We start from the raw sequence: 25670 nt of genomic DNA, 5'->3' as shown, positions 1-25670 counted from the left end.
CTGGTCTGCAGGCAATAGTTTTAACTTTTTCCCAATGCTAAGTTTCTCTTTCTGAAACCCGTTGAAAAGTTTCTTAAATACCTGACTAATCCTAGCAAACCATATGTTAGACCCTAAGGGAAGCCAAAGACAACACAGCAGAGCTGCCTGAAAAGTTACTAGATACTATAATCTGCACAGTTGGGTGGCTGAAACCTGCAGATCATGCTAATTAAAGGGGAAATGGGAAGAGGTTAAGAAAAACAGTCTACCTCTAAATAAACCTACTACTAACAAATTCTAAGTTTGAACATACTAGGTTTTTCTAACCAGAGAGAAACTAAGTTAAAATAAATAGAAAAAAAAAATGTTTGTGTAACATTTTTATATCAAATGGATGTATTTTCCCAACTACATCTAAAGGATTTTTTTGTCTCTCAATGCTATATTAAATTTTCAATAAACTGACAGGCAATGCTTAAGGGGCCAGACTAGAGTCTGTCCAACAGCCCAGTCTTACTTTAAATCAATTCTTAGGGTCCCTTCTACCCCTCCTTACAAACAAGAGCTCCGCCCAACAGAAAATGCTTCAGTGGTGTGAAGACTCACTACTATACCTGCAGAGGGTGAAAATCACAAAACGTTGTGATTACTTTCCTCTCAGTCTAATTAATGTGTTTCCATTTCTCATTATTGTTTTCCTCATATCATTATGAAAAAGAAGGTGGAAGACACTCCCACTGCTGAATCATAGGACCTCAGGGTCTTCCTTCTCTGCTTGTTTTTTGATGTAGGCACCTGTGAAGTTCTCATTCTCATACCCTTGGTAAGGAAAAAGCTTGCATCCTCCTCACAAATAAATAGAAAATATTCAGTTTTGTACAGCAATCTCATTAAACCCTTACCCCAGCCTATTCCATTAAAATTTAGCTCAGATGAACCTCTGGTGTATAGAGCCAGGAACAACATATGCAATCCAACATTTGGATGCTTCGTTTTTTGGGGGTATTCCAGTGCAAAGGAAAAACTGGGGGAAGTTCAGCAGAAGGTCACTGGTATGGTCAGGACAAACATTTGACCTATGAACAGAAGCTGAGTAATCTGGGTTTGATGAGCCCAGAGAAGGGAAGGGTTGGGAGAGTCATAACAGCAACCCCCAAGAACTATGAGGAGGGTATAAAGATGGCAGATCAGGGCAATTCTATGAGCCTTTCATCTTAAAATTCAGTCATTGAATTCCCACATTTCACTGTTTTTTTTTCTGCTGGCCACATTTCCTTTTTCATAACAGGATGCAGCCATTACTTTCACACTCCAATTCTGTGTACTTTTATGATCATTTATCCTCTCCTAACTTCATTTAATATTATAGAGAACCATATCACTACAGTAATGCAGTAGTAAAGTATTTGGGAGATTATGCATGAAAAGTCTTATCCAAAATAGCACCCGTCGGAGAAAGAACCCTGAGAGTACTGTATCTTGCAAGAAATTTTAATATTTAGTCACCTTTTCTGGTGTAAACAGATATGTTAACACTCAAAATGACATTGAAGTCACTGTAAATTAAAGCAGAATGATAGTTGATAGCATTGTCTATTACAATCCAGGAATTTGGATGCAAAAACCTAAAGGAAAACAATGACTATAAATTATATTTCTTCAAACAACAAACAAGTTCCAGCTATAACAATCTCCTTTAGTGAAATGCGACTTTCAGTAGCACACTACCTTGAGGGAAACTGTCATTATTTCCCTTTCTTGGTTGCTAACCAGTAATTTGCCACTGGGAAGGCACAACCCACTAACTCAAGCCAGTAATTTGTCACAAAACATCACAGACATACTTTCTAGATATGAGCATTGATTTTATTACTTACGGTCCCCCACCAGGAGAAGGAAAATCCAGGAAAATTCCACATCGGACATTACCCAGAACTGAGCAATTCCTTATAGTGTCATCTTGAAGTAAATCCAGGTTTTCCTGCTCTCAGAAATTACAAAGTGGCACTTTCTTCCAAATTGCTCATGACTGTCTGAAGACAACAGTGGATTCTAAGAACATGTTATTATGCGGTCATTCATCAACAAAAGAAATCTGAAGGAAAACCCTCCTGTGAGCCAATCTTTTCTCACCTTCAACCCTCCAAAGAATTCTATTCATGGCAAAAATGGCATCACCAGAAATGGTCTGAGTGGTAAAAAAAAATTACAATCACAGGGAATCAAGACTTCCTGTTTCATTTTTCTGAAATACATATCATACTGCCCTTCTCTGTGGTAACCCTTTTGAATCAAAGAAGACCAGGTCATCACACGTGATTCAGGGCTGAAGCTGAAGGGAAAAAATAAATCTTTGCAAAAATAGGAATATTAAAAAAAAAAATCCTCACCAAAACACACACCAAAAAAAAAAAAAAAAAAAGAACTAAACCAAAAAAAGTCAACAACAAAAAATCCCTGACAATTGCCCCTATTAAAATTTAGCCTAATCATTTATATAATTATGCACATAAGGCTAAGTACCCCTATATCTTTCCAGATTGGAGTAATAATGAGGAAGCTCACATTAAAATAGTATTCTGTTGAATGCAATTATCTTACAACAAACCCAGGAATCAAACATAATTATGACACTCATCTTTCCCAATTACAGACAAACACCAAAGAAAAGATCCTTAAGAATCAAATATAATTGTTGCACTCATCTTCTCATTTTTAAATACTCCTTCCATCTGCATTGGCAAATTAAGCCTGAATAGAAATACAATATATGTGAAATTACTTGAAGTAAAATCACTACTTTCCAAGTATTTTGCTTATATGCATTATGATTCTGTTCACATACAAAATTCTGAAATAAAATCTTCAATTCTCAGATGGCCTCTTTATAATTTTTATAGCTCACATACTTAGGCCTGTGTGGTAAACATATGAATTAAATGCTTGCACCACTGTGTGTGCAACTATAATCTAATGAGTGTTATCTCTATATAAGACATCAGTATCCAAGATATAAAGCTTTATAATTTATTAGTAAAAGTACATTCTCTATACCATTATAGTACTCAATTTTCTTCTCTTTGACTACATGATCATTCAGAACTGAGGACCTTCTGTTGCTCAGTGTAAGGCCTCTCACTATATCTAAATATTCAGCCTGAGTATGTGTAATACTATTGCTTTAATGCACTGTAGAATGAGATGGAACAGTCCACTCAAAGTGCAGTGCATTCAAGCTGTCAGTAAAGCCAAAGTAAATTAGACAAGGTCATACATCAGTACTTATGTGGAAGGTTTACTATTGATTTTGTTCCCTGCTACTTCCTGCTCTTTTTTTTCTAAAAGTTACATCTCCTGCATCTTGCATGAATCCTGAGTTGGTCTTGTAAACACTGAAATAAAGAGGAGATAAACTTGAAACACCCAAAGTATCATTAGCTCTGCTGTCATTCATAGCAAGGAACTATGCTGGGTTTGCCTGACCACCTGATAAACACTGACCCAGTTTCAATCAGCAGTGATTCAAACATCCCAGAAAAAATAACAGAGACCTCAATTTTTTTTTCAGGCCACACTAAGCAATCTTAGTACCAGCAAATAATGTTTGCACTGACCTTCACTGCTCAGCTGTGACCGAACAACTCCGTTCAGCTGAAGGTATTACAAAAGCTCTGAAAGGAGCTGCATTCAATTAAGGCTAACTTAAAGTCAGTGCAAAGTGTCACATCTTAAAGGAAAGGCCTCTCAGGATACCCAAGGATATCCTTCACACATCTCATTAGCTTCATTTAGAGTCATTGTGTACACTTTTCCCCCTGCCATACCTGTATGTAGTATGCAGTAAATTTTGTTCATGAATGACATTTCTGTGCAAAGGTGGGGAGAGGGCCTGTCAGCCACAAGTCATGATGTCAGCCAAGCAGCCCAACACCTTCTCAGATCAAGCACAAAGAAGCTGATAAAAGGAGCCCTCCACAAGCCCATGTGAGGGGATGAAGAAAGACCATCAGCCCACAAACCCTCCCTAGCAGTAAGGTAAGCAGCAGTCTGAGATGATAAAGCACAGAGCATGTCTTCAATGGATGCTAAATCTGGGCCAATTTTACCTTCTGAAACAAAGCGTCTGGCTTCTTAGAATCTGATTAGAGGAAGACAATACAATAATAATTTTTCAAAAATTAAAGTGCTGAGGTTCACTAAAGTTTTTGGTCACACATGGAAAATGTACTGGTTTTTTCCAGAAAGTTGAAGTTTTAAGAGAGTGTCTTACAGCTCTACAACAAGAAGTTTTGGGGATTTTTACTCAGAACTCCAGCCTTGGGACACAGAGATGCCCTTTTTTTAAATATTTAATTAGCTGGATTTGAGTGATTTTCAAACAAAACAAGTAAAATCACGTTAGGTGAAATCAATAGATGATGTGTTAAATCAGTGGTTAGTTTGCAACATAAAGCATTTTTATACCTAAATGAAGCTTCTGTTTAGTAGAGTAAATGAAGAGAGATCCACTTAAATCCCAAACATATTTAATTAAAATAAGGTAATTATTGTAGAGCTATATTTGAACAGACAATACAGTTGCAGCAATTATCTCTAATTATGCAGCTCCAATCACAGAATAATAGAGGTTTCAATGTCACTAAGCTCTATAAAGATAATTACTCTTTCCATTATTCTGATGGGCACATAATCAGCAACTTTAGGAAAAAAAAAAACTTCATGGGGACATAATAACCACACTTTAACTACAGGCTGATGGAGAATGATCAAGGTATTCAGTGCAAAAAGAAAAAGTAGCATCCTCAGTTGGTTCCAAATGAACAGTCATGTACTTCCCAAAAAAATAGTATTCCATGCTCACAATCATGTTTAAATAAAATATTATGCTTACTGAACAAGACACTAAAATAGTAGTATTTAATAACACAGTTGAAAAAGACAAAAACCTCTCCTCTAACAGAGGATATTGAAGTCCAGAACACAAGTGCAACCATGGATCCGTCTGAACCTTTAACTGCTTCTTAAATGTTATATCCTTAGTCTGAGAAAGAAAAGATTTGAGCCAAAGCATAGAGTCTCTTCAAACATGTAACAGAAAATCAGATGGACAGGAGAGCAGAAACCCTGGTGACAGTACTAACAGTACTCTGGGGATTTGTCTCACAAATTTCTGTGTTCATTGTCTCCAGGCTGTCAGTTTTTCTGTGGTTCACCTTCAGTACCACACAGAAACTGTGGCCTTACAAGGAATGATGTAACTGGGAGCTAGACATCCCCTCATGCTTCAGTCTGTTCCTCAACCTGCGGCACTGGACATGACCTGTTTTACAACAGACTGAACCAGTCTATTTCTGATGGCAAGGAGGCATGGCATGGCCACACCAAAAAGAACAGACATATTCAACCAGCAGGACATGGCCACAGTGTCACCTGAGAGCTACTAAGCAAGCCTGACAGTCCAGCACCCATCCCCTGTGCTGGCATCACAAAATACTGCTGTGTTCATGCTGATGGGAAGGTCCATGAGATCACCACTCCACATACTCTTCCCAGTGACCTGTGACCACTGTGGTGCCCCAGCTAACTCCCAGATTGGTTCCCTCCTACTTTAGGCATGTTGCTGACTCACCCAAGCCAGAGAACAAAGCCTAGTTTTCTCCTCAGTCAAACAGGGAAAGGGAGCTATCACTAGGTGAGCTTTGGTGGCTTGAATTACTGCTTGGAAGGGTCTGCACCACTTCTGCAGCTAAACTGCCAGAACTTATGCATGCCTGAAGCTAGATGGGATGACTCCAGACCTAAGAGGAGATCAATCTTAGCTGTCCATCCTTAGCAAGAGTGGCACAGCAAAAAAAATAAAAAGGGCTGTCCAGGCAGGGTTGCCATGGCATCACACTATTCCTCACTTAGCACATGGTTTAAAGCTTCAGGAAGGCTAACAGCTGCTGTTCCCAAAAGCTAGCTGGAAAATTTTCCCCTCTCTGCTGATGCCCTATGTTTAGGACACAAAAGACACCCCACAGACACCCATTCATTCCTGGGCCAAGCCCTAAGGAAAATACAGTGTTCTCACTGATGAGAAGTATCTCCTATCTAAACAAAACTTGGCATCTACAGTCCCTGAAATTATGTTCAGGGAAAGTAATGTAGTTTAATTGGATTTTCAAGTGACAGTCAGCTCTAGACAAGGACGTGATAAGCTCCCAGATTTTCCCTTTTCTGAGTGGCATAATCTTTTCTGCTCATTTGCAGAACCAGAAGCCCATCTAAGATTCCAAACAGAAGTTTTCAAGCACAGATATTTTGGAGCACGAACTGGAATCAAAAATACTAAAAATCTCAAATTTTTCTTTCCAGCCTAGACAGAAAGGACATGCAGCACAGAAAATATATTGGGGGGGGGGGGGAAGGTGGTACCATTCTTACATAGTTGCAACTATAAGACCTGAAAATGCTACATTTTGTAGGATTGAAAGAAGTAAAGGTGTTAGAAGCCTCTTCATGTTTTCCCTCAGTGTTTAGATTTAAAAGAAAATTGAGGAAATACAGTGCTTTTAAAAGAGACCACTGAGACTTTCTGCTAGGCTAACAGCCTTGCCAACACAATATGTATTTGTATTTCAGACTTGACAGACACTGCCTGCTGATTGCAAGGCTCAAAAGCCAGACTCGCCCCAACCAGGGTCCTGTGCCCGCAGGCTGTTCATCACATATCTGCAGCCCAGTGCCACAGCCTCTCTCCCAGTCTGGGATGCCAGCAGCCAGCTACAGCAGGTCAGCTTGAGTTCCACCTGATGGCCAGAAAGCAGCCAGGTACCTCCAAGTGGCACAAGGAATATGTTCCAGCTGCCCACTTGGTAAAGCCCTACTGAAATACACAATCCCTGCTGGCAGCTTATGCTCTTTTAACACATTTCATCCATTTTCAACTAAAATGTAGAAACAAACTAAAATTCTATCAGGCACTTGCCTCTCACAACTCAATCCATCACCTCTTTGCCAACAGTATAAAGAGGAGTCCTGCAGTTTTCCCATTAGGCCAATACTTTATTGGCAAGGCAAGATGAAGTGAAGAACACTTTCTACATTTGAGTGAGGCCTCCCAGCAAATGCTTGATTGTTGTGCCATATAAAAGGGGCTGTAGCTTAATCAAGACTTCTGACTCCCATGGTGATTAGACAGCATGAGGAAGGCCAAAGTTTCCCAAAGAGACATGCAGGGAAAAAATATTTTCAATATGTTCAGAACCAAAATTGCAGTGGCATCTGCACACTACTGGCCAGGCTTTGCTTATTATATGGTATAAAAATGTCTTCTTGTATTAGGTTTTGTGACAACTAGCCATTGCTTGAGTGGACTGCAAACATGTCCCCTGGAACTGGATACCAATTGTTCCCTCTCAATTTGTAGCATTTCGATAATTGTACATCCTTCAGAATAGTGTACAATTAAGATAGAAACTTCCAATTTTGTCTGCAGCAGACATAATATACTTTTCCTATGTGTTTGTTCTATACATTTTTCAATTTCTTGTTTTACTATGTTTGTGCTGTTTATGCACTTTCATCTAAGATGACTGAATTATTTTTCTTCCTAGTAGTGCTTCCTTTGTATGTTTTTTTAGGGAAAGGGGGAGATGATGTTGTCACAACAACTCTTATCGATACACTTTCTTCATTGGCATGTTAGCATTTATCTTACTTTTTTTTTACCCCAAAAGGCTATGCATTTACCCCAGTTTCCTTCCTTTTACTTTCTATGATTTTTTTTAACTTAATTTGGTTCTGAACTTTGAACAGTTTCCCTTTGCAGTAGATTCCAGTTAGTTCTTTTATTTGTAGGATTTGTCACAATGTTGATTTAGTGTTCCTATCTATTCTGCTGCATTACAGAGACAAGTTTTCAAAGTCAACACTATCTTCACCTCTCCCTATGCCTCTGGGCATGTAGTGTACAAACCATTCGGGGTTAAAAACAAACAAACAAACAAAAAAACAGGAAAGAAACCCAATGCAAACCACCACAATAACAACAAAACACCAGCACATTTGTATTGCCCTTCTCTGAAAGCAGTTCAACCCCCTGCCAGAGAAAAATGCAGCAACAGAGAGCTCTAGAGGCCCTGTCCGGCATTGCACCAATTCCCATGTATTTATATATACACTTTCACATAAGCAGAATGCATGCCTCATCTCTTCTGTACGTGTGACACACAGAAAGCTTACAAAACACCTCAGCCATAAGCTGCAATTATATGGCATCCATCACTTTGTCCAGTTACTAGATGCAGATTCATTTAGTTCTTTGAAATGAAGGAGGCAGAGGAGGGTTTTGTTTAGCTCTTTCTTTGGAAAAGAAGATAGTGCTTTTTGATGATAAACAACAGACCTGGTCTATGCCTATAAAGTAAGAAAAGTGTCATTACAGTAAATTCTGGACCAGCTCTATACTCTTCTAGTTTTCCTAACTTTTTTTTTTTAAATCACAAAAACCCACAATGCTTTTTCCAGTTCAGGCGAGGAGTGTGTGCTTGCAGCAACTACGCTCATCAAAATCCCTTTGAAGTAAGTTTTAAGTGGTTGGCAGAAAGAAAAACACTTTTTAAGAAATCCCAAACTCATTATTATATATAATAGAGGCATCATCACGTACCACTGAAGCTAATCTTTCCAAAGTACTGTGGAGCCACCTGGCAGAAGGCAGGTGAAGAGCTTGTGTGACGGAGCTCCATGGACCACACCCATGCTCTAAGGATGAAAACTACACTGCCACGTACCTGACCATCAACCATGACTCTTCCACAGAGCATATGCACAACAAGAGCTAAAATACTGATACTACTACCACCCAAGATCAGAGCCTGAACTTGCTATGCCACAAACACAGGTCTGTTTCACAGGGTCTGTTTTATCTCAGGTCCTGAAATTTTTGTCATTACTTCTGAACCAGAATTTGCCTTTCTAATTGGAAAAATTCCCCACTCATATGTATCACAGCTCAATGACTGCCCCAGGGCACCTCTCTAGTATCACCCCAGTACTTCTGGGGAGGTCTCTTTCCCTATTGCTCCTGAAGGGCAAACCTGCCAGTTCCCAAAGCAGCAGCACGTCCTCTTAGAGAGGGTCAGGATGTCTCAGACACTCATGCAACAACAAGCTAAGCCAAAAGACAAGAGCTTAATTACAGAACACCAAATGTTAAGTGCCCAGAATGTTTAAATACATTCCTGCCTGCGAACTTTCCTCCAGGCCATTCAAGTCATGTTCTTCCACTAGGGAAAAAAAAAAAAAAAAATTAGGAGCTACACAGAAATCTTTTACAAATAGTTTGTTCCTCATTTTTACCCTATATACCAGAAGGACATGTTCCTTAACATCTGTCAGTTTTAACACCTTAAATTCCATGGTAAAACAAAATTGCACTCACGGTCATCAGGAGAAATGAAACCATAAGGATCTCACAAGCAGGCCTCAACATAAGCAAGAATATTCATCATTTCCTAACACAGTTATAAACACAGATGCTGTGTGTGGTGAAAAAAGACCAACCAACCACATTCTGGCCATCCCCAAATCTATACTGGATGTGGGATTGCAACAATATAAATTGCCAGATTCTCTTTCTGTTTAACTCACATCTGTGCATATTACATTACCTTATGACCTGAATAACCTTAGCTACATTCTATTTTAAATACAAGATATTAGTATGGTTTGGAACATCATACAAACCAGCAGGAGGACTCTGCAGTGAGAATTATTTAAATGTTACTGTTTACATCAAGTCACACACAGATGCAGAAAAACACTGAAAACTGTTCAGATATATATCCCACCTCAGCTAAACTGACCACATAAAACACCTCTGCAACATCCCCCTTGCTTGCAGTAACTGAAAAATGAATGCTTCTCTTTAAATAGGCTCTCCTTAACTCTCAGCTGCCAGGGTCAACATAGTTTGCTTGGATTCTCCTCCTTCGCCAGCCTTCTTCCACTCTGAGGTCAGTTCCTGAGAGGTAGATGTTTTTTCTCCCTCCCCAGCTGTAACCAGCCCTTTTCTGAAAAGCTGCTCTCTTTTTCAGTTCTTTCCCTACAGAGCAGCAACTGGCACGTCTCCTTCAGAGACCCAATCTTCCTCTCAAAAAACTTTGCTGTGTTTCTTTCTATTGACCACTCTCAGATTGTTAGCCCCAAAATCCACAACCAGTGGGTCAGACTCTAAAATACCACGAAACTACACAAAGCTAAAAAGTACCGGCTGTAGTTTGGGGATGCTTCCTGCTTGCTCTGAACACGTGTGTGGCGCTTGCAGCACTGCACCTCTCAAACCTCTGACTGAGTACAGAGATTTTGGATACTGATGCAGTACCCTCAGCAGAAGTCCCCATGGGAAATCAGACCCCTTTGGGATTGATCACAGAATCATAGAACAGCCAGAGTTGGAAGGGAACTTTAACATCATCTAGCTCTGAGCCCCCTGCCTATGGGCAGGGACACCTTCCATGAGATCAGGTTGGTCAGAGCTGCATCCGTCCTGGCCTTGAACACTGACAGGGATAAGACAACCACAGTTTCTCTAAGGCAACCTGTTCCAATGCCTCACCCCCTCACAGTAAAGCACTTCTTTCTAGCATCTAATCTAAACCTGCCCTCTTTCAGTTTGAAGCCATTCCCCGTTGTCCTGTCACTATCACTACATGCCCTTCTAAATAGTTTCTCTCAATCTTTCTTTTAGGCTCCCTTTAGGTACTGGAAGGCCACAATTAGGTACCTGTAACCCTTCTCTTTTCCTTATAGGAGAGATGCTACTAACCATTTTTGTGGACCTCCTCTGGACTTCCTTGTGGACCTTCAACAGGTCCAAGTCCTTCCTGTGCTGGGGACCTCAGATCTGGATGCATCACTCCAGGTGGGGTCTCACCAGAGCAGAGCAGCAGAATCCCCTCCCTCACCCTGCTGGCCACTCTCTGTTGCATCTCAGGATACAATTGGGTTTCTGGGCTGTGAGTGCACACTGCTGGCTCATGTCCAGCCTCTCATCCTCCAGCACCCCCAAGTCCTTCTCCCCAGGGCTTCTCTCCATCTGCTCATCCCCAGCCTGTGTTGATACCAAGGTGCAGCACCTTGCACTTGCTCTTACTAAACTGCATTAAGTTCCTATGGGCCCACTAGTCAAGCTCATCCAGATCCCTCTGGATAGCATTCCATCCTTCAGGAGTGTCAACCACACCCCTTGGCTTAGTGTCATCTGCAAACCTGCTGGGGGTGCTCTCGATCCCTTCATCTATGTCATTAATGAAGAGAGCACCTACACAAAGTAGGAGTCCCCAGGCCACACAGTTACCTTCAGGGCTGACCCATCATTAGACAGAAATAGCTTTGAACTGGACAAAACTCAAAGTGGTAATCTGACCATGAAAGCGTCCACAGCTTACTTAGCTAGGAGCTAAGACAGAGCACTGCAACTGAAATTCCCATAACCTGCTGTCCTCTGCCAGGCCTCACAGTGACAGAGGGGGAACAGCTTTTCTTGCAGCACATGTGAATTTTCACGGCTTTCAAGGCTTCCTGCAGTTGTCAGCACTAAACCTCACAAGCTTTCCCAGTCATTTCTGCTGAGGAACAGAAGACTGTCGTGATCTAAAGAGCAATGCTAGTCAATGGTCAATTACATTTTTGGATGAAGGAGTCTCCTAACTGATATATTATCCATTTTACCATGTTAAAAAGGCTGGACAACACCATGTCCATATGTACAAACAAGGTGTGCATTCTGTGGGTTGGTTAAATAGTCCTAAATATTCAATGCCAAAAAAAAACCAAGAAAAAAAAAGGACCACACTCCAGCAAATGAGCTTGAAAAAAGGTCAGTAATGATCAGCTTGAAAGTTATAAAGAGTGCCTAAAAATATAACCAAGAACTGTGGGTGCTGTCTCAACACATAAGCACCAGAAAATTACTCATATAAGTCTAATTACATGTGAAACAGCTTGTATTTATCTAGTTCAAAATAAAAAAGCCCAAAAACTTAGACAAGAGCAAGCCTTAATTCAGTCTGATGTATTCCTGCATTTGGGAAAATATTCCTCACAAAACATTAGACTCCGTAGTCATAAAAAAAATTAATGCAGAAGAATGGTCATGTGTGTGTATGTATATGTATATATAAATGATTCCCTTAAGTAAAAGGAATTTATTTGAAATAATTCGAGTCTTATTTTTCATTCTGAAATTAAGGGAAAATCCAAGTACAGATTGTTTAATAAACACAATAAGCAATGTCATGGTCAAAAAAAAAAAGAACAGGTTTTTTTTGCTGAAAATGCACCAAGAGGAAATAAACAGCTTTCTGTAAAAGTAACAATCAACAGCAAAGTGCAATGCCATTAAGCTTTTCAAAGGACAGAGTGGAATGTGTGGGAAGATTAGAACAAAAAAATAAAGAAAGCTATAAAAAAAAACCAGATTGCTGACAGAAAAGTAAGAAAAAGACACAAGTTGACATTCTGCAAAACTGATTTAAATAAATCTGTATTTTGGCAAATAGGAAAAGGAAACAGAAAAGAAGGAACAGAATCCAGATATTTTTCTTTACCATTTCATTTGACGGCGATAATATCTAAGGTCATCTCTCATATAAACTTACCCTAAGTAGAAACATTTTGCTTCTGTTTACATTGAGATTGCACAGTAAAGTCATTATAGTTTGTTCATATGGTGGTGTTCCTTATCTTGTACGGTTCCTCACAAACTAATCTATTTTATAATGGGGGGGGGGGGAACACCCATATTTGTATAATACCAATGAGCATTATACATAGCAAAGAGAGTTTTACTAGCTCATAAAAATTGAAACAGGAAGATGGCCACAGAAACACTCAAAGTTTGCCAACGTGTTCATATTATTCACAAGAATACAAAACTCTTAGGATACTAACTTCAAATCATCATTTCTATCGCCTACTATACCATATCCTTGGCAAGGCTTACGAAAAATGTTTCCATCTCTCAAAACCGTTTGGTTCCCACAAGATACTGCCAGCCAGCTTTGCTGAAAGAAAAGAGCCTTTACAATTTTTAAATATTTTTCAAAAGTTTCCATTAGCTTTCAAATAAAATTCACATAGTAGGGTGCTTTACAGAGTGCATAAAGGATGTTCTCACAGGAGTATTTACAGATATATAAAATATTCACAGAATTAATTTGAAAGCATTTTTTCCTGAAAAGAAAGGAAAAACACCCTAAAATTTTTTGAGGGGTGGGTGCCATGTGGTTTGGGATTTACAGTACTCATCACCTGAGTTCCAAAAAATGTTAACATCGGAAAGACTTTTGAGTAATCACTCCAAAAGCTTGACTGCAATTATAAAATACAATATCCCTACACCTTCTTTTGTTGTCCTTTGCTTTCTTTTCACATACATTGAGGCTGACATTTAAAATGCCAATAATATTCACTCATCAGTCTCATAAAATGTATGTTTGTCATGTTCTGTATCATGCTAAGAACATGAATGAAGTCACTGATCTTTGGCAAAAAAAGTTCTTTCAGCCAAAATTCAGATCAAAGTATATGCACTTCTTATAAAATACCATCATTAGAATAAAAACAAGTCCATGTAATTGCTGTGACAGTAAGTGGGGTAAGACTGTATTTAATGTCCCCCTTCATTACAAATCCATTTGGCATCCATTCTAATTGCTAGCCTATTATCAAAAAAAAAAATATTTGATGTGTTGGTGGATGTCATGTGTGCCTTGTACATTTACAGAACTTCTATTGTAATTCAACATTAATTATATTTCACATTATGTACCACATAATGCGGCAGTATGAAATGCTCATATTTTGTAAATGAGAAAATTAAACTCACTTTTGTCTGCTCTAATCCCATTTTACCCTTATTACACTTCAGTATCAGAACTCTCCAGTTTTATTACCAAATCCATGAGCACACAAAACACAGCTCTCTAACACAGAAAAGCAGAAACTTTGATACACTTTAAAAGAGGGAAAAAACCCAACAAACCTAATTTTCATCAATTCTATATCACTTTAATATATTTTCTTGCTTTTGAATTCTTACTATCATCATAAAATACAAGTTGGGAGAAAAAACGGAGCATTAGAGTCCAGTCTTCATAGGTGTAGACATAATAAACATCCATGAAAGCAGACTACTGGCCAATGATTTTAAGAAATGTGTCCCTTCAAGTATACCCTGACCTCTTCTCAGTCAGCTGGACATTTGCTCAGAGATGACTAGTGTTTATTTTCCCATAGCTGTGTTTATCACAAGAACAAAGGATAAAAGAAAAAGACCAAAAAAAAAGGCAGTTAGAAGTTTTTTATCTTTTATTGAGTCATAGAGAGGTATTCCTGCTAAAGTGAACCTGATTACTAGTATATAGTAAGGAAATTTAAAAGGGAATCGTACAATGGAAGATACATATATATTTGTGGAAATAAAATATTTTTAAACATCAGGACACTTTTTCCACTTTTTCTGATGCCTCATCATTAACAAAATTTGTAGAGGGGAGTTCCTTCTGTAGGAAGTTCTGTTGGTTGCCTTCATTTCACCAGTACACCAGGTGACCTTTCTAGGGACTCTCTACATGTGTAAAGCCATATGACATTTAGTGTGGACAGACAGGTTGAAAACCTGATTATGTTCTTCACACAGTTTAATAAGCAGTGCTTCTGCCAAATATTTCTATCAAATGCAGCATTTCTCAAACAAAAGCTAAAAATCCTCATGAAGAAACGGGGGGAAAAGTGAAAAACAAGAAAGCATAAACAAGGCATGAACTTTAAGACCACCCAAGATATTCTTGTCTGCTACAGTGGGGATTCTCTAACACGATGTATCAAACAAGGAGTCCCGTGGAAAGGAAATATATATGGACAGACAGATTCTTGCTAGATGTTTCAGAGATGTTTATTTCTCCAGCCGCATGGCCGGGGCTCTGCCCAGGAACTGTTCCAGTCACGGCACCCGAGGGTCCTTCTGCCCGCGCAGGGAACACAAACCAACCCATGGGAACGAGGCTGAGCAGGGGCAGGGAAACCCCGTGCCTGTGCCCTCAGGGCCCCTCTGCCAGGATCACATGGCAGGGGGGAGGGACCCCCACACTTGTCCTCCTTTGCTGACTCTTTGAGCTAGACACTCCAGAGACTTTCTAGCAAATAAGACAGAAGGGTTAATATCCCCTATTTGCCAACAGTCTCCCAGAATAGACATATGGTTGAATAGGACTATACAAGTCTTTCATTCAAGACAAGCTTTGGGGATATCAGACCAAGTATTTCTGTACCTGTGAGCAGGTATTACTGCATCTGACTTGCTACAGTTTGAGTAGAACCTTATCAGGTGTTACTTGACTCTATGGGAAGTTTGCCCATACTAGGCCAGAGGACCAGATCTCATCCTCATCAGTGAAAGTAGGAAAACCTACATTCCCACATGCATTTGGTTATCTTCACTTGCTAGTTTTTGTGCCCACACCAAGAAATCAAAGGATATGATGACTCATGGGAGACCCCAACTCCAACCCCCCTAAGGCCACTCAGGCAGACAGCATCTACATGGAAACTCTGCAGTCTTTCCTCAAAAACTCGGCTTATTTTCCTTCAACAGAAACAGGGGCTTTCTGCTTTGTGTCTCAATATTTATAAAAGCAACCAAAGCCTTCATGCAATTTCTGTGGGGCTTGCAACCATATGAGTATGTGCTGGAATCATACAGCTTGGGAGGGAGGTCTTGATTTTCTAAGTTCAAGTATTTGAGACCCTTTAAGATATATCCCACTGACCAGCTAAACACACAGATACAAAATCCTTCCTCGCTTTTGAACTTCTAAGGAAAAAAACTATGTAAAACAATATGTTAGAGGAAACTAGAAAATAAAACTACAGCTGAGCAGTGGAAAAAGAAAGATGGAAGGGAAGATAATAGTCTGATTGAGGTCTAAGACAGATTTTTATGTACTTCATTTATTTTTGCTCTTCAAGCGAGACAAGAAGCCCATACAGCAAGCTCCTGAAGACTTGGACATGAACAGCTACATCCTGAATTGAAAAACCACAGCTGCCTAGGCCAAAGCAATGCCTTTATAAGCCATGTTTTCATTGAATAGTACTTAAGCCATGCTATTTTCCAGCTAGAAGAAAGCAGTAGCTTTTTATACAAACACACACTCCACAATACTCTAAAACATGCTGAAAGTATCAAGCAGTGCCACAAAAATTGGGAACAAACCAGGGATATCTTTAGGGAAAAGAGCCAGACGAGATACTGCATGCATAACAGCTACTTAACAGTAAGTTTCCCGAAGGTACTCCAACTATAATAGGTAGAACATTGCTTATAAATCTTATCAAATACTAAAAAGTTAACCCTTGATGTTCCCATTTAAAAAAAAAAAAAAACAACCACCAATAAACCACATAGGTAGGTGCTTAAAGCTACAGTAAACATCTACTGCATCCAGGAATCATTATAAATAAAGGAAATTATTTTTTAGTATTATAGATAGCTTTCAATGCAATCTCCTAACATTGCTGCTGTTAGTTATGCCATTTCCTGAACATGTTCGTGTCACCACATACTTATATATAGGGCTTCAGTGGAAGAGTGTAGTTTCTGAAACTTTATCACACACCTATAAAAGTTTCCCATTGACTTATTAGATTTTTAATGTTATTATTGTATGTCCGTTACAAACTTATAATGGCATTACAGGGCTTCAGAACAGGGACAGTGCTGGCATTCTCTGTCCAGCATTTCAGGATTAGTCAGCTAACCTTCAGCTAAGTATCTCTGCACTGCACTCTGCACACACACTGCAGCCAAGTATCTCTGCACTCAGGTCTGAGGAACACTGCAGTCCTGAGGTTGACTTAGCCAAAAAAAAAAAAAAAAAAATCTACAGCCTGTACTCAAAGGACTACAAGAATCAGCATGCCATGCACACAGCAAAAACTTGTTATGCATGGATCAGTCACTGAATACATAAAGATTTATTTAATATTCTCCCTTTACAGTCAGAATTTCTTATACCTTTTCAGAAGCCATGACCATGTCCTGGACGTGTACCAAGCTTCCTGAGCACAGCAGGCTACCCTAAACTTTGTATGTGCAGGCTCAAGAGTATCCTGTGAACCTCCTCTCCACTGGTCACTCTCTGCCAAAAATTAGATGCTGTAGTAGCAAACCTTTTCACTGCAGCCAAAGGCCACATGTAAATTAATAATACAAAAGGCCAATACGCCATGGAGATAGTATTTTGAAAGCAAGTTTGAGCAGGTGTGGGATACTGCAAAGGGATGCAATATCATCTTATCAGCCCATTTAAAATCTATTTAACTGTTCAGTTTGATATTACATAGATACAATTGCTAAGTTAGCTAAAAGTGAAAAAATAATGTATGCAATACAAATTGCACAACTCTTCCCTTACGGCAGCTTATGCTTCTTAGTCTCTTTTCATGTAATCAAATTAGTCTTGTCAAAATTTGTCACTGAGTATTTGCAATAAAACTTCTGGTTATGCTAATCTTTGTCCTCTATTATCCTTAATAGCATTTTCAGAGGTGCTGCCCTAGAGAGATTCACAAGTCCTGGCATTTTAAAAAATCAGTCATTTGATATTTGGAATTACTTAGAAGTACCATAACAGCAGCTCAGAATAAAGGTTGTGTGTGTGAGGGTGTGAATGCATACAAGTGCACAGCCATTCTCCCACACACCTCGATCTTTCTTACCCTTTTTTCTGAACCTCAGTATTTTTGGTACTTAAAGTCCAATCATAGCAAGTTTACATTCAAGATTTTACCCATGTCAGTGAAAGAAGGCTACTCAGATGCTAATTGCTTCCAAGTAACACTATCTGCTGGCTGTTCAACTTAATTTCCTACACATGCTGATACCTGAAAGCCCAGACTGCAAGACAGTCTACTGCAACATCTCTGGGACCTTGCAAAGCCTGTTTGGACATGGTAATAATTCACCAGAAACTGGTCAGTTCTGGACTTCTGTTCTTTTAGTATATATCAAAGGTAGTTTTTTTAATAAAATTCAAGCCTTTCAGTAGTTTACAAAACAGAAAAGCACAGTCATGCCCATAGTACAGATCAGATATTCAAACTTCAGATACACATGACCTGTACAATAGCACCAAGTAGATCAATACCAGAATGGGAAGAGGACTTTCTCTCTTTATTCTAACCAGTGTGATATTCAATGAATTATCTTGCCACTTTGTAGCTGTTTCAACATTTACCATTTTCATTTCTTAGTATCCCAGTTTAAGACACCTATTTTAAATGCATTTTATGAAAGAGTAATGTTAACATGAAGCTGAAATAGATGGTTTTTTGGTTTGTGGGGGTTTTATAACAGAAAGAGCAATACACTAATTATTACTTAGCATTGCTCTCCATGCTGAAGGCAGAGAGAATGTCCACGTCTAGCTTCATATTTAGGCTTCTCTTGGAAGTGTGCCAATTATGATTTCCCTTTGTTCCATTACCCTAGGGCTCTTTTAAGAGACAACAAAATTAGCACAAGGTCTCCAAATGGGATGAGAATTCATACTGACAGTTAAATAATGAGTTATTCTTGTTTCTCAGCTTTAAAAAATTGGGAGGGACTGGAATGCCAATGATAACTTCATACTGCATGAGATAAAGCGAATTATTATGCTCCCATTAGCTTTTCAGAGCACAGACCATAACACATCTTTTTTGGAACTCTGAGTCGTTTTAGATCAGTTCCAGGGCATTGCCTAATACTGCCACATTTGGCATCAAGCACTGCCATCTCATTTTTCTCTCTTTACTGTGTTTTGAAAGCCAAAGCAATCACAGAAAGGAAGTTCACAGGTAGTACCCAACTTCAGAAGAAGGCACAAGAGAGAGCCACACACAAGAGAGCTGCTGGATGTTCCTACTGGGCTACTTTTAGTCCCCAGATCAGAGAGGTCAAGGCTATCTGGTTGGCTCTGCAGTTAAAATGCCTTGCTGCAGACATACCCAAGCCTTCTTTCTTTGCTTAGCCTCAGGCCCTGCTTAGTAGCAGGATGGTGGCCATAGCAGAATACACAAAAGTACAGTTGTTTTAAATGAAATTACAATGGCAGACCCTTTATCAGGCTACAGAAGAACCCATGAAGCGTTGTAACCTAGCTGACCCTTATAGAAATACAGGTCAAGATTCAATGGATGAATTTTTAGTGAGAGAAAAATAATCACTTTTGTATGTTTTGTTGGTTATTTTAATAACTACTGCCACTGATTGTTCCCTGTGATTGGGCTTCTTTCTCATTATTCCTATAAGCAGAGATAAAATAAAGCCTTCAGAAAAATACAATGGGACAACTCTACAGGGAATACAGACATTTCCAAAACAACAAAAAGATAAGACCCAAAAAGAACCTTATCCCTGTCCCTACTGTTAGCTGGTTTATCAAGCCCTATATGGTAACACTCAAAGAAAAATGGAAAACACTTTTAAAGGACTATTGTTGCAATCCCAATTGAAGTAAAAATGTTATCATTAAACATTCCAAAAGGAAAAGTTTCCAGCAGCAATCATACACCTTTTCAGCAATCTGAAAAGCTATTTAGAAGAAAGAAAACAGCTGACACTTCCCCATTGCTGTCCTTTGATTCATGTGTCTAGATGACTCATGGTAAATAAATCCACACTTTTGAAATGGTCTTTTTTATAAGACTATGAACAAACTATATTACCATACCATAGAGATTTCAGAATTCCAGATAGATCAAAAATTTATTTCCAGTGTGCCATTTATTTTGCAAATCACTGCACCAAAATTTTGCAACATCCCTCGGAATCCTGCAGTGCTCATTTTTCTGCTGTGCTTCAGTGAACACTTCACCAGCTGCACCTTTCTGCATCAGAATAAAATGAACATAGAGAAACCTTTCAAATCATCAAAACAAAAATAATTTCTCTTTTCCCCTTCATTTTTCTTTACATCCACTGTCTCAGGTGCTTGTAGAAACCATTATACAATCATCTAGATGTAGCAGTTGAGACATAATGAAGCCACAGTAATTGTAGGAGGAAGTGCTTGAGCTGCCTCTCTCAGATTCAACACTTCCCTCACCACATCCCTGCACCTTTTCCTTAGACTAGACATATTTAATAGACTCCTCTTTATTTAAAAATGTAAGAAAATTGTGCATATTGTATACTAGAGTGGCTCGAAATTTTAATATTCCAAAAACCTTTTTGTTGTTTCTTTCCAAGAACGGCAAAGCAGGACCAGTCCAGAGTGGAGAAGTAGTGGCTAGCAGCTAATCAAGAGTCTGGGGTTGGCTGTATGGTTTTTATCAAAGCCAGGAAATGCACCAAGTCTGTTCCCATAGGACTGAAAAATTTAAAATTAGGAAGCTATTGAACACATAGTCACCCTTCTCAAGTGCATTCTGGTCAGAAGAAAGACATTATGCAAAGTATTACGGGAGAGCCAAGCTGGATGTTCTTGCAGGAAACTCTTGCTGCGGTCACACAACAACAGAAGCTTTACATGCACCACTCAGCACAGTGAAGAGCCTTGCACAAGAACAGGCACTAAGGAAGGAGGCACAACTAATGAAAGTTTAAACAGATCATACTTTGCCAAGGTCAGAGAAGACCAAAGCTAACAGGTAGCCTGAGCACAGCACTCCTCCAGGACTCTTTTCAGTCAGAGAAAAGAGTGTGAAAATATTCAGAATAAAATCTAGATGCTTTTTCTTAATCAGATTCCTTGTTGGCAGATTTGTTCAACCACTTAGTAAAAGAGGCTAGTAATTAGACACCAATTTCTATCTAGCCTCTTCTAAAGTACTATTCTTTCTTTTCCTCACAATCTTTCCCCAGTATACATCTTCCTTTTCCACATTTATTTGAACAGATTTTATTTTTACTAACTTTTCAAGGCATTCTACACTTGTATTTGTACTTCAAAACTGCCCTGGAAACTAGTAGGATGCCAGTAGTCCCTACATCCCCCTGAAAGAAGAGAGCATGGTAAAATAACACCACCAACTGATGACACACACATTCAAAGCAAGTGGTGTTGCATGCAGCCCTTACCATCCGGATTTATCCACGAAGAATAGCAGTAACTGGCAAATTTTGTTGGCATCATTAAGTTGAGCCTAGAGAATTAGCCAAGCTATAGGTACTACACAGAAGTACCTAACTGATTCTTTCCTCAGGGAAATATCTTAATTTGATTAGTGTTGAACCCACATTATTTTCATTAGCTATTACTAGCCATGTGGGAAAAGGGCCTGCTGCGCACAGGTGGCTGAGACATCTCTTCATGCTTTCAGAACTTCTGTTTATGCCAGTAGAACAGTAGCATAAACTATTAGAGGCAGGGAAGTGATTCATTCTCTCTAGGCTAGAAAAGCCATTTAATTTAGTCCTGTGAGATAAAACAAGAACTTGTAGTAACAAAAAATTCTGAGGCTGCTGAAGCTGCGCAAAGGAGTTCAGGGCTCTTTAACAAGATTCTGCTTGGAAGAGTCCTGCTGGCTTGGATTTATAGTCCCAATGTGAGAGAAAAAAAGCTGTGGTTTATTTACACATGAGTTCCTTTCCTCTCTCCCACTTCAAATGGTTCCTCACCACCACCATCTCACTTCCAACCTCTGGGTTGGAAGCCTACTCTTTCCAGAACCCATTTTCTCCAACCATATCAGTACAGTCAACTCAGTCCATACCTCTGCTACAAACACAGTAGAAAATACCATGAAGATTAAGAAATGTATGCTTGCAATTATATTTCTACTAAAAAACCCACTGTTCCCTGCATTTCAAAATAAAGTAAAATATTAAAACATTTCCAAGGCAGAAATCATCACAGCTAGCCTGGTTGTCTGCCATCACAGTTCCAAGGAGTAGCAGCTAAAATCTGACCTCAGACTATGGTTCACATGTATTTACAATCCAAATATGCAACTATTTTCAAATCTGCAAAATCACAATGTACCCCAGTTCTATAAAGGCCGAGATTCAGGCTTCCAAACATGTTCTCCATCTCCCACAAGTTTCATACTTTTATTAAAACTCTGAAAAATTACTCTGATTCAAGATCTAGTATCTTGCACTACTCATAGTTTTTGTAGTCCCTCAAGCTCAAATTCTCCTTTACCTTTACGATGGATTACATCGTTTCAACTGATAGCAAGAGGATCAATGCAATAGAAGAGAATTGCAGTGGAAACTATTTAGAAGTCCAGATGGGGAGCTCAGCCCTTGAAGCCAGACAAGTAAACTTCAGGTGCCTGAAGACACTGCAACAGAACATCCATGCAAATATTCTTTGGTGTTGCAATATTTTCACCTTGTGTTGCTTTAAACACTTTTTTTTTTTTTTTTTTTTTTTAAAAAGTGTCTCCACACACAGCAATGCTTTTTCATGCAAAACGATACCAAAAAAAAAAAAAAAAATTAACTGGAAAAACACTTGTTCATGGAGAGAAAGTGTTTGGATAAAAATACTGAGCAGCCTTGCCTCACATCCTGCTGTAGGACAACCCAAGAGGCAAAGAAAGCAGCTGGCTCTTACACAAGAGAATGAGCTTTGTGTGTCTCGCTGACCATGGCTTTCTCTACCCTCCCTGCTCATTCCTCTTTCCTGCACTCACTCGTCTCCAGGAAGGGAGAACTGCAGGAAGAAAAAACCTCTGACTCCCTGCAGTAGTTCCCCAGAAGAGGATTTATAACCAGGAAGAATAAACCACAGTGACTCTCAGGACGTAGCCAGCTGGGCACCACACACAAGGGAAAATAGCACAGAGATATTTAGGCTTCCCTGAGCAGGATACCTCCTTTCTTTTGCACCAGGCAAGGCAGCCTTTAGTGCTGTTTATACCACAAGTGGTGGCACAGAGCCCAGACACTCATTTCCACTGAAGCTGCTGCTTAAGAGATTTCCTGGCTTCAAAAATAGGTTTATACAATTCATTCAATACTTTCTACTAGCAAATAGTCATTTATTAGGAAGTCCTAAGCTAAATAAACAAGGAAGTCATCCAGTGTGCTGAAAAATAAGCTTTCACAAAACTGAAGCCTCTTAATACTACTCTTTAGCACCAACCTTTCCCCTCTCCCATTTTTGTGTTAGGGTTTCAGTCCATTCTTCTATGCCACTGAGGCTTCATGTACTGCAGTAGGGGTAAATGAGGGCCATGAAGGCTTATCACTTTTTGAAATGTGGTCTTGAACTGTGTGGCTACAATGTTGGGAAAGAACACTGGGATGTATTTTAGTGTCTTCTGTGTTCTGATCCATCTGTGACAGAACTGGAAACCAAGCAGAGACACTCTCCATGGAACATTACGGTACTTAAGGTAAATACACCAAGGCAGATTGCTGAATCCTGACCTCCTTTTGTACCAGGCTCTCCACTCCTCTTTTTTCCTCATTATGATATTTTTACAATGAAATGTCTTGGTAAAGGGAAAACTTTTCACACAATATTATTCTGAAAACTCACCTTTTTCCTATTACTGTATAGTTACCATAACAACTTGATGCAACATCTTAATAATCATTCTCTGCATCCTTTTTAGCCTTCTAGTTGTCATGACAACAACATGGATTTTATTTCAGACCTACCACCTGTGGTGATGCGATGTTTCTATTGTATTTTTGTATGTTCGTTGTACCCCAATGGTTTGTCCCTATCTTCCCCATTTGGATTCCCAGTTGATTTGCCCCAGATTCAAGCCGCTCCCCCAGTGCTCCCAGAAATGGTTATCCCCTCCCCTTGTTCTGGCTCCTTCCCTATCAATCACCCAAACCCCTCCCGGAGTTCTGGATTATTCTGTGCCTGTCACCCAAGCCCTCCCTAATTACCCTTATATGTTCCCCGTCAATCCCCCGAGACCCTGCCCCCTCGGATACCTCCCCTCTTGGAAATCCCCGAAACCTCGAGGCCCCATTGGGGCATGTGACCCCCTTTCCCTCCACCCCTCGAGACTTGGTCCACGTGAATGTCTATCCCTGTCCATATCCCTCCCCCAAAGACCCCTATTGGTGCCCTATCAGGCCATCCCCGCTGTAACACCTCCCTTTTTCAGTTGTTGCACAGATGTGATCAGTGCTTGTGCTCCTTGGACTCCCTTCGGGCTGTGGACCTGAAACTGCATCCAAAGGCAAGCCTCCCCACAACTTTCTATGCTCTCCCTCGTCGGGGCTGCTGCCCAAGCCACAGCGCCTGGAGCTTCAGCTCCCCTGGGCAGAGCTGAACTCCAGAGGAGCAGCTTTAAAGCCTCGAGCCTTCGGCTGCTCCCCACTCCTGCCGCACACCGCAGGTGCTGGCCGGGCTGAAGAGAGCGGTCACTGCGACAACCACCCAACATTCTTAGTTGTGTTTTGGTTGCTTTGAATGAAATCAGACTCAGTCTCCACTAAACAACCAAAAGAAAATTTGAGGAAGTGCCTAGGAAAGAAAGCATCTTTACATAAAAATGTTCTAAAGCTGTTGTATACAACACATAACTACATCTTTTCCTGATATATGCATGTTTACAAAAAGCTCAATGCAAATACTATGTTTGAGAATTGAATGTACAGAATAGAGCTTATAAATATCCAATACTCTGTCTAGAAATAAGCAATAGTTACTGATTTAAAAAAAAAAAAAAGAATTTTTTAAGCTACGGCAGGTATAAATAACATTAATCTAGAATAATTCCAAGCTTCAGTGAGGAGGAGAAAAAAAAAGTTATGGCAATATGATATTGGTCTGTACTTTATACAGTAGTGGAGATTGACACTTTTTTTTTATGATATGGTTGTCATGAACAAGGCTAATTTAAGAAAAGCTTCCTAGTCAGTGCCCCTTTGGTGTTGAACGTCAGAAGAGAGCTTAAAATTATAAACTGAAATTTGTAATTTACAGTATCATGAGTGGTAAATTCACATCACTGATATAGAATAGACAGATCATGAAGTTCACTGTGAAAAAAACCTGTTCAATAGAGATGTCAGGCCAAAGACTGAAAAAGTTTCTTGTCTCTTTTCCATTGACAGCAATACAACTTCTGTTCCCTGGAACCTACCCTGCTCCTGAAAGGAGTGTTACTACCTTATCACTTCAAGTGCTCAACTTTTTGCAGCTGTCTGAATTGTTAAGTTCAGAGCCATGTTCATGTAATAATTAACAGCTGTGAAAACCTAAGATCAGCCCAAAAAGATTTCCCACCACTTCCTATTACACATCAGAATATGCTTTATGCATTTGCAGCCCTTACAAATGTTTTCTCAACCACAGGAAATGTTTTAGCTTTCCCTGAATATTTCAAGCTTCTTTTGCCGCAATGTGAAAATCTGAGTCATCCAAAGTGCAACATGTGGTTTCTAGGCTGCAGTAGCTGTAATGATAGGAATGGTGAAACACATGATTAGGGAGATAAAGAATTTTGGAGATATGAATCCTAATTTCCATTTTGTTGCTTCTGTGAATTGGTGTCATGTGTGCTGTATGCACATTCAGCTTGACTTCCTCTAACATTATCTTCAGTTCTAATAAATCCTGTTATCTGGGCACCATGCTCTGGAGCTGCTGCTTCTCTCTAAACATCCAGCTTCAAAAGTACACAGCAGAAGCAAAAACATGAAAAAGAAGGGGATTGTCTGAGTTTTAGAATTATGG

Source organism: Coloeus monedula (assembly GCF_965178545.1).
Source record: "Coloeus monedula genome assembly, chromosome: 2".
Taxonomy (NCBI): domain Eukaryota; kingdom Metazoa; phylum Chordata; class Aves; order Passeriformes; family Corvidae; genus Coloeus; species Coloeus monedula.
Note: the sequence above shows the minus strand (reverse complement) of the source record.